At 35.1% G+C, this 13,034-nt stretch overlaps 1 protein-coding gene across 16 annotated transcripts in view; it reads left to right on the top strand.

The window, feature by feature from the left end:
* Positions 1 to 13,034, top strand: part of LOC127847484 (sorbin and SH3 domain-containing protein 1-like) — a 379,963-nt gene that overhangs the window by 137,745 nt on the left and 229,184 nt on the right. The gene's annotated exons all lie outside the window — the stretch shown is intronic.

The raw sequence follows: 13,034 nt of genomic DNA on the forward strand, positions 1-13,034 counted from the left end.
TTTTAAATGATAAATCAAATGTTTTTACATTTCGTGACGTCATGTGACGTTGCAACATCATTTCAGCAAAATAATAAGATGCGATTGGTCAATAAACGAAAACTAAGCCAATGAAAACGCTTTAAAATGTTGTATTACACATTGTGTAATATAAAAAATTATGTAATGATTGTATTACATGGGAAACAGGGTATAGCATGTGATAAAACAAGTTATTTTATACAATTACATGTTTTTTATTGTTACACAATTATAGGCTGTCAGCCATGGAGATCAATATCAAAATTACAGTATATTTGTAATAATATATTAATAAGGGAGGATAAATTAGTATAGCATAGCATTGAATGTAATATAAGAATACAGTTTTTTTTATATTAATAAACACAACTTTATAGATTTTACAGCTGCAATATTTAAGGTGTTATTGTTTCAATTAGCTTTTATAAATGTGTGTTAGTCCAAAGTGATCCAACTGCTGGGCAATTCAAAGTCCATCAATAGAGAGGCTTGCCACCATTTTGGCTCCATGTCCGATCTGAAAATAGGAACAAAAATGTTTGGCTTGTTTTAATCGCTGTCCTAAAATTTACTCTTAATAGTTTTGGACATGCATTGTCACAAATGTTGTCATCTGAATTATTAACCCATTTATGCCCAGTGGACTCTCCCATCCTTCTAAATTGGACCAATTTATTTCCAAAATTAGGGGTGTCGAGTATATTTATTTCTATATTTAGAATATTTCATAAAGAAATTCATTTAAGCAAACAGCGCAGACCCAGATGAGAAGCCGCATTATGCGGCGTCTCATCTGGGTCTTCGCTGTTTGCAATGTCTTTTTTTCAGACGCTAGGCATAAATGGGTTAAATTGATTGCTGTTTTCCTCATTATTGTAGATGTGATTTATTATGAAAAAAAAAGACAAACCCTGCGGTCTTCGATATTAAATACCACATAAGGAAATCTTTCAATAAGTCATTTTGATACTTTCTGTTGAGATGACGATGCATTGACCGCAGCTTCACAAGGTCATTTTTACTGTCTGCATCTGTCGTCTGCAGTCACAGGCACAGGACTGCTTTAGAAAATCAATACTGACCAATCATACCAAATTTAGAAATAAACAAATGGCAAGGCAGTTTTATTGACATATTTCAACCTTTTAATAGTTCATGTGTTTCCTTAGTTGATTGCCAGTATTGGATCCCTTGATTACGACCAGAAGCCTATTGGCTAATTGTCAAGCTGATGCCCTGCTTTCTCAGTTTGCAGATAAAGAGGGAACCATTCACTGGACTGGGATCAAGTATAACTCACATAATATTGTCTTTTCAGATGGATAATTAATAACCAGGACAAGAGACGACAAACTGAAACTAGCTGCTGAACATGAGTTTTTATGAGTATTTTTACTAAGCTGTCCTACGCCTTTAATACAAATGATAGCAATTGGAAGGCAAGTTATCTGTACATGTGTGGGAGAATGTTAACACTAAATATGAACTATACTTACATGTGTATTGGGTTACATGGAAATACACTTATGTCTCTGTGTGTGTTTAACAGACTGGGTATCTGTTTGTGTAACAATACTATTGGGATCTTATAAGGATAAGATATAAGGATTTAGTTCAAGTACCACTGTAAGTTAATCATCATCCTTTAACAAAATTATTAACATTTTTTAATATCATTAGTCATACATTGAACAGATAGTCTAGTTCAAATGGTGCTCTAAAAGTGAACATAAAATAATGGTCAGTTAGGCTCTAAGAGGGGTAACTCTAATGATGTCATAAAAAGTAAAATTCTTTAGGTACTCAGATTTCAACCAGGTCTTAGACTATGTTGAAGTTAAATATCTCAACAAAATTTGCCTTATCATGTACGTTCACTGTAGGACAGTTCTGATATTTAGTTAAGGGTAGTGTCATCAATGCTTCAGTACTGCTTCTACTCTTATTGTGAACACATAATCATCATAATAATTGAATTGGTTTGCAGTGTTCCTGTCTGTGAAGCGATTAAGTGTATCATTAGTTAGTTTGGCAGAAGAAACTGCTGTTTCACAATGTGATTTCAACTTGTTCATAATTGAGTAATTAATGAATAATTGGACCTCATTAAATGTGATGGTGATGGGTTAAATGTGGGTGTATAATTTCATAACCAACCTTAAAATAATAATGAGAAATGGTCTTATCCGGTTAAAGCCCACATTGTTTTGCATAGACTGTTCTAAGACGATTCTCCCAGTTTTTGTCATTGTATATTTATTATTTGTGTTTGGATGTAAAAGTAGTGGATAAAACAAGCATTGCCCTCCTGATAGAGTTACTGGAGTTTGATTGTGGGACGGTCGTCAAGTGGTAGGATGCTGGTCTAGGAATTGGAAGGTCCCTGGTTAGAATACTGCTCAGACCACAGAATTTTTCTAAGCAAAAAATTAATCCTAAGCTTGCTGTTACTCTCCACCCTGCAGAGTATAAATGGGTACCTGTTAAGAAAATAAGCCAATGTGCCGTTGCTGCATACTGTGCTCAATGTAAACAAACGACTTATATCCCAGTTGGTCTAAGATGATTTTAGTATCATAATCAGACTATTCAACCATGAGTTTTGCTCTATTGGGCACAATGTGCTCATGATGAGCATTTGTAAGCACCTTTTTTGTCGGTCGGTCGTGTGGTGTGCATCGTTAACATTTGCCTTGTGAACACTCTAGAGGCCACATTTTTTTCTGATCTTTATAAAACGTATCATAAGATTAGTCCCATTGATATCTTGGACATGTTAAAAAATGGTTCTGGTTTGTTGAAAAACATGCCTGCCAGGGGTCAGGGCATTTTTCCTAATATGGCTGTAGTTAAACCTTGTTAACACTATAGAAGTCACATCTATTGTCCAGTCTTCATGAAACTTAATCAGAAGATTTGTTCTAATGGTATATTGGATGAGTTCGAAAATGGTTCCGGTCTGTTGAAAGACATGGCCACAAGGGGGCAGGGCATTTTTCATTATATGGCTATTTAGCTTGTTAAGTCCCTAAAAGTTAAATTAATGGTCTAATCTTTATAAAACATGGTCAGAACATTCGTTCTTATCATAGCTCTGCTGTGTTTTAAAATGGTTCCTGTCCGTTGAAAAAAATGGCCACTATTGGCGGTTCATTTTTCTTTATATGGCTATAGTTACACCTTGTTAACTCTCTAGAAGTCACATTTATAGTCCAATCTTTATGAAACTTGGTAATAAAAATTTGTTCAAATGATAGCTCACCTGATTTAGAAAATGGTTATGTTTCTTTGAAAAATATGGCTGTCAGGGGGTGGGGCATTTTTCCTTATATGGCTATAGTAAAACCTATTTAACACTTTAGAAGTCAGATTTTTAGTCCAATTTTTAGGAAGGCTAGCATTTTTCCTTTTATGGTTATAGTAAAAAAACTTGTTGACACTCTAAAAGTCACATTTATAGTCCAATCTTAATGAAACTTGGTCAGAACATTTTTAATGATATCAGGCTAGTCCAAATAATTAGACGTAAGCTACCCCGCTTACGTCTAAACGGCTACCGTCGTTTTCCTATAGCAAATTGAGTTCAACTAAAACTTGAGAATTTCTCGTTAAATCTTTGCTAATGCATAAAATTATCATTAATTAGACATATATGTGAGCGATTACCTCTTAAATGTGTAAAAATTGTGCTTTTAAACCACTTATGTACATTTTTTAAAATAAACATACACAACACACTTCGTGTGTTTGTCGTTTATAGAATTACATTGAATTATCTTGAACGAAATTATTTTTTGAATAGGTTACACATAACCAATTGTTGTTGTACAACAAACCACATCACTTTTTAGCTTTCTGTACTCTTTAATTAAATGGAACCTATATGTGTGTGTTAAAACTACCAGTTGTATCACGGAGTGTATATTGTTAGGAGATGAATCGAGTATTTGACCCTTACTGTAGTAAATTCAATCTTATGCAAAAACTATTCATCCGATTTTATTGGTTTATACGTTATCTTGTTGCTTATTAATTCCTCTTTCAAAAATATACGTTTTAGTATATTCACGTTGTTATTAATGGATTTATAGCGAGATAAACACAAGAAATAAACATTTTATGTTTTACCACCGCGCGTTTTACCGTATTGTGGCTATCGATTTTGTACAATTAGCGTACAGCGAAGCGCCGAGGTTATACATTTTGATGTACCCACTCACGTCTTTTGTTGAATTATAGTTTTATTTCTCTGCCGATTTTGACAAATTATATATCATTAGAAAGCTTACGTTACGTAGTAAACAGATATATAAATATATATTAAGTTTTTCTTCTGATTTTGACAGCCCGGCGAGTTATAACTTCAACTTTTTCAAATATCATACCGTTTTGGAGTTTTAGAATCTAGATTTACGGTTGACATGTTCGTACTTAATACCAATTTGTAGCGTTTATATTTGGAGTTCAGTTTTAAAAATTACATCTTGCTTAGGAGAATAGAATTCTGTATACGATAGAAAAAAATTGTTTAAAAAAGAAAGTAATTAAGGAATGAAGGCGGAAGAAAGTAGCGCGCGTTCCTAACGCACTGAACTGATGCTACGGTCTCGGCGATTATGCTTTTGTTTAGAAACCGGCCATTGAATTTCCTTTGCCATGATTATTATATTTTTTATGATATATTGTAGTATTTTGTTCACGAAACATATCAATAAAGCTTATTATAAATAAATCTTAATAAATTAACTATTTCAGCTCTTGTTTATAACACAGAAAGGGTGTTAAATTTATGATGAAACAGCGTATATAGCGGACCCTCTCGATTTTATTCGGCTTTGCATGCATACTTGAAATAAAATGGGTGTCACAAAAACATTCATCGTTTGCTGTTAATTATCATCGAGGGAATTATGTATAATTATATGAAATGTTATTTACCTTAAATTATCAATTTATTAAAGATTCTTGAAAATCACGGTCGGTGTTACGCGGGTCATTTCGTATTTTGATATTAGGGCATCATGTTCAACTATTCAAAATCAGATTTTTTTTCACTGGGACGATGACGGCTTTGATTTAGACAGGCAAACAGATAGTTTATTCAGACTTATACAACAGTACATCGTCTTCAACTCAAATATATAAATTATTTTTAGACGAATTGTTAGGTGATTACACATATAGCAGTGATGATTCTGAGAATGTTGCCATGTTTCTTATCCGTGTAATCTAGAGTCCGTGGTTTGAGCATTTTTATCGCGGTGTTCAATAAAAGATATCTCAATAATCTTGTTTATTGAGAGATCTGTGGTTTTATTGCCCCTGTGTTCAGCACAAACCAATTGTCTCGTTATGATCAGATACTGTGCCGACCAATACTAAATAACACTATGGTGTCATACGCCACAGCAGGGACCTATACTTGTGATCATGGAGTCTAAGTGCAAGACTTAAAAAAGTATGTTGTTTCGCTTGCGGTTGTTAAAGCCAAAACGGGGCTCCCAGCTGGCACAGCTGCTGATATTCAGATCTGAATACTTAAACTTATTGAGACCTTATTCTTAACCGTTGCCTGTTTTACGATATCGGATTTTAGGCGGGAATAAAACTCAGTGAAACTATTCAATTTCTTACACAACATTAAGCATATTAACAGTTATTGAAATTAACAATATCAGCGACATCTTTTTAAAGACTAAACACCTTTTCAAGTATCGAATTTAACATGTCAATAAAATATATTAATACAAAAAAGGTTTCATTTAATATTGTTCACATTAAACCTTTAAATGAAAGTGTCGCTTTAACTATTTTCCGTGTCTTATTAAGCCGCGAATCGTTTGCTAAAAACAGTTAACAAAAAGGGCTACACGTTCTAATTCTTAATGAAATACAAAAATAAGTATAACATAATTAATAACGTCCATAAACACACACAGCAAAATCAAAGTTTTAATGGAAAACTAATATGACATTCCACGTAAATTATTATTTTCGTCTAAATCGAATACTATATATAGAGAAACAATGTATTTATAACCGACCAATGAGGTAACATTATGCAACTTTCAATTTACACAGTGCTATATGGCAACAATATGGAATTTGAACAGTGGTAGTGTTTTAAGGTCTGGACTATCATTACTTGTAAGTTTGTATAAACATTTTTCTAATGCAATTAGTAAAATAATGTTTATATTTTATGTTTAATAATTTATTGCATGATTATTCTGTGATGTTATATGAATTTGATGCCGTTAAAGCTTCCGACATGAATTCATGTCGGAACGATGCTATTGCAAAATAACGTTAAACGATATGAGGTCGATGTAAATCGACCTCATATTTATAGAAGTAATATCAGGCGTGAATTTCAAAATAGTTCCCGTCTGTTGAAAATCATGGCTACCAGTGGGCTGGGCATTTTTCCTTTTATGGCTATAGTAAAACCTTTGAAACTATCTAGTTGATATTTTGGCCAAGTTTGGAAATGGTTTCAGAAACATCTCAAAAATTGCTGAGAGCAGTTCAGTTCCCTTAAGTCTCAGGTGAGCGACCGTAGTCTTTATTTTCAAGAAGTTAGCATAGAGCATAATTATAATGAAACACAAGATAAGGCAATTTGCTATCTTAATATAAGTTTGGAATGCCAAAATTGTGAATCACTACTTATATTACAAAATACCAGCAAATTAATCAAATTGTTCTGTAATTATCGGCTGTGTCTTTTTATCAGTCAAATGAGATTTTCCTATGAAAGTGTGCTTCTTTGTTCACTTTTGCTGCCAAGATGTTATCCATGTGTCAGCCATGTTAATGGTTTATAGACTGTCTGTGGTTTTCACTGCTGGAGAGTATCCAAGAAGCAATATCCTGTTATAGGTCTGCCAGGCCATTTTTAAGCTTCTCAAAGACTTGAGTCATCTTGGTGTTGTTGATTATTTGTAAGTCAAATCAAATGGTATATTTATAAAAAATATTAATAAACAGGTGGATTAATAGCCTCAATTGTACAATTTGAATAAGTAGCATATGGGAATCAAATCTTATATGTATATTGCTGCTTTTGCATGGACTTTTTAAGGGACTAGTTCACAGATTGTTAGCACACCTGAACTCAACAGGAGCTTTTAAGAAGCTGTTATGCTGTCATACATTAGTGCATATGTGAGGTGGGAGGTGCATGAATTGTTTCTTGTAACAACTTCTCCTCCTTAACCATTTGACTTAAAATGTTTCTCTTAAACTATAATTGTCAGGGGTTTAATAGAAAAAAAATGTTGTAAAATTGTATAGACTTAGTTTGTTAAAATCATGCCCATGGGGTCAAAACTGTCCACTCCCTGGGGTCACATAATTATATAGACTTTTTTAGTTAACATTTATACAAAACAAAATTTGAATGTGTAAGGGTCAGGGTTTTTAATATTTGGTGTGTATCATTATATTTTGTCCTCTGCAAAGTTTGTTAAAATTATGGCCTTGGAGTCAAAATTGGCCACAACCTAGGGCTAACTTGTTTTCTTTCTATATGCATATAATCAAAACTTTAAAAAGTGAACTGAAACTGCAGGACCATTAGGTTTGTAATGTGGCATGTAAGTTTTATATTGGTCATCTGCTAAGTTTGTTTCAATCATGCCCCTGTTATTATACACCCATTACCATTGGTAATGGGGCTATATAGGAGTCACTTTGTCGGTCGGTCTGTCAGTTGGTCTCTCTGTCCCGAAAATTTCATCGAATCTTCACCAAACTTGGTCAGAAGTTGTATCTAGATGATGTCTAGATCAAGTTTGAATATGGTTCATGCCGGGTCAAAAACTAGGTCATGGGGTCACTAAGTGCGTTTTAAACAGAAAGTTTGTCTGTACCATAACTATGTCATTTATCGTTAGATTTTAAAATGACTTGGTACATTTGTTCACAATCGTGGGACGGTGTGTCATGCGAAAGAAGTACGTCGATATCCCAAAGGTCAAGGTCACTTTTGGAGTTGCCCATAAATGAGCTTGTCCAGGCCATTACTTTGTCATTTATTGTGAGACTTTTAAATCATTTAGCACATATGTTCACCATCATTGGACAGTGTGTCATGCAAAAGAATTACCTCGATATCTCCAAGGTCAAGGTCATATGTGAGTTCAAAGGTCAAAAATGGCCATAAATGAGCTTGTCAGGGCCATAACTGTCATTCATTGTGAGATTTTAAAATCATTAGGCACATTTGTTCACCATCATTGGACGGTGTGTCATGCGAAATAACTATGTTGATATCTCCAAGGTCAAGGTCAAACTTTGAGTTCAAAGGTAAAAAATGGCCATAAATGATCTTGTCCGGGCAATAACTATGTGATTGCATGTGAGAATGTAATATTTACTCTGTACATTTGTTCACAATCATTGGACGGTGTGTCATGTAAAAAAATTATGTTGATATCTCCAAGGTTAAGGTCACACTTTGAGTTCAAATGTAAAAAATGGCCATAAATGATCTTGTCCTGGCCATAACTATGTCATTCATTGTGAGATTTTAAAATTACTAGCTACATTTGTTCACAATCATTGGACGGTGTGTCATGCGAAAGAATTACGTCGATATCTCAAAGGTCAAGGTCACACTTTGAGTTCAAAGGTCAAAAATGGCCATAAATGATCTTGTCCGGGCCATAACTATGTCATGCATTGTGAGATTTTAAAATCATTTGGCACATTTGTTCACAATCATTGGACAGTGTGTCATGCGAAAGAATCATGTCAATATCTCCAAGGTCACACTTGGAGTTCAAATGTCAAAAATGGCCATAATTGAACTTGTCTGGGCCATAACTATGTCATTCATTGTGAGATTTTAAAATGACTCTGTACATTAATTTTGTTTACAGTCATTGGACAGCGTGTCATGCGAAAAAAATTCAAGAGATCAAAGGTCAAAATGGCCATAAATGATAATGGCATAATAATTCTTAAAAATCGCCATAAATTAGCCTCTATTGTTTTGTGAAGACAGCATGCAAAATATTCTGTGTCAAGGCAGCATGTGGGAGTATACGTCATGTCTGTGACAAAGCTCTAGTTAAAACTGGCCACGTCCCAAGGGTTTAAAACGATTAATATAGACTTGTATAACAAATGTTTATTTATTTCAAAAATCTGATTCTACGAAACCGCAATTGTAAGGGGTTTACTTTGTGGATTGCAACATCCAATGGTGGTCCTCTACTTAGTTTGTTCAAATCATGCCCCTCTAGTAAAATTCGGCATCACACTAGAGGTAACTTTTTTAATGTAGACAGTAAAAACTTGAATTTTTAGCTCACCTGAGTACAACATGCTCATGGTGAGCGTTTGGGATCACCTTTTATCCATAGTACATTGTCAGTTGTCAACATTTTGACGTGTTAACTCTATAGAGGCCACATTGTTCGTCTGAACTTCATGAAACTTGGTCCAAAGATTTGTCGATGATATTTTGTCCGAGTTCGAACTGGGTCATGTGAGGTCAACTCTAAGTCAAATTAAAGAAAAAGCTTGTTTACTCTCTGGAAGTCACATTTAGTTTCCATTCTTCATAAAAACTTGGTCATAAAATTTGTCTTAATGATGTCACAGCTGAGTTTGAAAATTGTTCCGGTCTATTGAAAAACATGACTGCCAAGCGGCGGGGCAGTTTTCCTTTAATGGCTATTGCAAAACCTTGTTGACACTCTAGAAGTCACATTTATGGTCCAATCTTCAGGGATCTTAGTCACAACATTTATTTAATAGCAGCTCGTCTGAGTTCGAAAATGGTTCTGTTCCGCTGAAAAACATGGCTGCCAGGGGGCGGGGCAGTTTTCATTACATGGCTACAGTAAAATCTTGTTAACACTTTAAAAGTCTTTTTTGCTCATTATTATATTACTGTCCTCATTTACATTTTTATTCAAAATAAACCTTTTTAACTATGGGAAACAAATATATATGCAGAAACAACAAAACATTTCTTTTCATAAAACAAAGTTAACAACCCTTGCTTAACATTACTTCTACTCAGGTGTGCGATACCAGGGCCACCATGGCCCTCTTGTTTATAATATTTACTTAGACCATATCAAATCTGTGTCATGATGAGTAAAGAACCTACATAAAAACCACACTTATTACACAACACAAAAATATGTGCAAAACATTTTTATTTTCTTCTTGTGTCATGTGAGGGAAGTAGGGCTTTATGTCCTCTTTTCTAAACAAATGTCATTAAATAATAAACTTTAGCGCTAGAACTATAGTTTCACTAGAAAACTTGCTTTTTTTTTGCATAAAGGGCTATTGCAAGGTTAAAATTTTATTTTGACTGCCTTTTTTGGCATTTGAAAAATATTGTTGCCAATTTAAAAAAATACGAGCCATTATATAGCTGTAAATCACAGTCTTCAAAGTCTATACCATTTATAAACATAGTGTGTAGCTTTTTACCAACAAATGCAATACAAAAATACAGAAAGTAATGTAATTCATATTTATCTATAATATAATTTCAATTTCCATTATAACTTAAATTAAATGAAAATCGTTTTTTGCCAGATGTTTTTTGCAAATTGAAAATGTTTAGTTCACTCTTCTAAAACTTGTTTGCAGACTTCTTTGGAACAACCCTGTTCTGCTGGCTGGTCTTGAATGTGCTGACTTCTCTGCAACAACCCCTTTGTGCTGGTTGGTCCTATGTTTGCGGACTTCTTTGGAACAACCCTATTCTGCTGGCTGGCCTTGAATTGGCTGACTTTTCTGGAACAACCCTGTTGTGCAGGCTGGTCTTGTGTTTGTTGACTTCTCTGGAACAACCCTGTTGTGCTGGTTGGTCTTGTGTTTGCTGACTTTTCTGGAACAACCCTGTTGTGCTGGTTTGTCTTGTGTTTGCTGACTTCTCTGGAACAACCCTGTTGTGATGGCTGGTCTTGTGTTTGCTGACTTCTCTGGAACAACCCTGATCTGCTGGTTGGTCTTGTGTTTGATGACTTCTCTGGAACAACCCTGTTCTGCTGATTTGTTTTGTTTTTGCTGACTTCTCTGGAACAGCCCTGTTCTGCTTGCTTGTCTTGTGTTTGCTGACTTCTCTGGAACAACCCTGTTCTGCTGATTTGTCTTGTGTTTGCTGACTTCTCTGGAACAACCCTGATATGCTGGTTTGTCTTGTGTTTGCTGACTTCTCTGTAACAACCCTGTTGTGATGGCTGGTCTTGTGTTTGCTGACTTCTCTGGAACAACCCTGTTCTGCTGGTTGGTCTTGTGTTTGATGACTTCTCTGGAAAAACCCTGTTCTGCTGATTTGTCTTGTTTTTGCTGACTTCTCTGGAACAGCCCTGTTCTGCTTGCTTGTCTTGTGTTTGCTGACTTCTCTGGAACAACCCTGTTCTGCTGACTGGTCTTGTGTTTGCTGACTGCTTTTGAACAACCCTGTTCTGCTGGCTTGTCTTGTGTTTGCTGACTGCTTTGGAACAATCTTGTTCTGCCTGCTGGTCTTTAGTTTGCCGACTGTTTTGGAACAACCCTGTTCTGCTGGCTTGTCTTGTGTTTGCAGACTTCTTTGGAACAACTGTGTTCTGCCTGCTGGTCTTTAGTTTGCCGACTGCTTTGGAACAACCCTGTTCTGCTGGCTTGTCTTGTGTTTGCGGACTGCTTTGGAACAACCCTGTTCTACTGGCTTGTCTTGTGTTTGATGACTTCTCTGGAACAACCCTGTTGTGCTGACTGGTCGTGTGTTTGTTGACTTCTCTGGAACAACCTTATTGTGCTAGCTTGTCTTGTGTTTGCTGACTTCTCTGGAACAACCCTGTTGTGCTGGCTGGTCTTGTGTTTGCTGACTGCTCTGGAACAACCCTGTTCTGCTGGCTTGTCTTGTGTTTGTTGACTTCTCTGGAACAACCCTGTGCTTCTGGCTGGTTTTGTATTTGTTGACTTCTCTGGAGCAACCCTGATCTGCTGGTTGGTCTTGTGTTTGCTGACTTCTCTGGAACAACCCTGATATGCTGGTTGGTCTTGTGTTTGCTGACTTCTCTGGAACAATCCTGATCTGCTGGTTGGTCTTGTGTTTGCTGACTTCTCTGGAACAACCCTGATCTGCTGGTTGGTCTTGTGTTTGCTGACTTCTCTGGAACAACCCTGATCTGCTAGTTGGTCTTGTGTTTGCTGACTTCTCTGGAACAACCCTGATCTGCTGGTTGGTCTTGTGTTTGCTGACTTCTCTGGAACAGCCCTAAAATGGGAACATTTACATCATGAAGTCTTCTTATTGGGAAATTGGTGTATGTGATTTTTTGCTCCCAAATACTTTAAAATTGATAACTAAATGTTGTCAAGTTGTCAATATTATATTAACATAGGTTCAAGCCATTGGGTTTGTAGTTTTTTTCTACTTGGGAAAGTGCCGTTTTTGGGTACTTTATAAAGAAGGAAAAAAATTGCTGTAAAATCGCTTTAATAATAACTGTAATTTTACTGCATTATAATACATCAGTTAAATAACTTGTCATATGTGTTTTTGTCTTAAAACTCAACATTACTTCTTAAATAGCACATTTATGTTTTGGAATTAATTTTATCTTAAAATTTTATTGCTGATTTATATCTGATGTATTGGTGCTTAGTTGACATAGCTATTTGGTTTGATATTTTGAAGTAGGCAAATATTTGATGAAGATTTTCGACTTACTGCATTAACATACCATCTTGACAGAACTTTTTATACTAAAAGCCTTCGCTGAAATGTTTTAATCTTTTTGCCCCACAATTTCTGAATCTTTGCAATCCTAATATTTGATATACTCCTTTTCTACCTGATATCGAATCACTTTGTTATGTGTATATAAATATCAAAATATTCACCAAACTTTTTTATGCACTTTTGTCTCAAAAACATACAAGAAATGTTTGTGTCATTAAACATGATGTTGATTTTAGTTTATAATATCCTATGGTTATTTTAATGTCAGTGAAACACTGTTATACCTGTTATAACATAACAATGTCAAATT

The sequence above is a fragment of the Dreissena polymorpha genome, chromosome 10 (genome assembly GCF_020536995.1).
Source record: "Dreissena polymorpha isolate Duluth1 chromosome 10, UMN_Dpol_1.0, whole genome shotgun sequence".
NCBI classification, from domain to species: Eukaryota; Metazoa; Mollusca; class Bivalvia; order Myida; family Dreissenidae; genus Dreissena; species Dreissena polymorpha.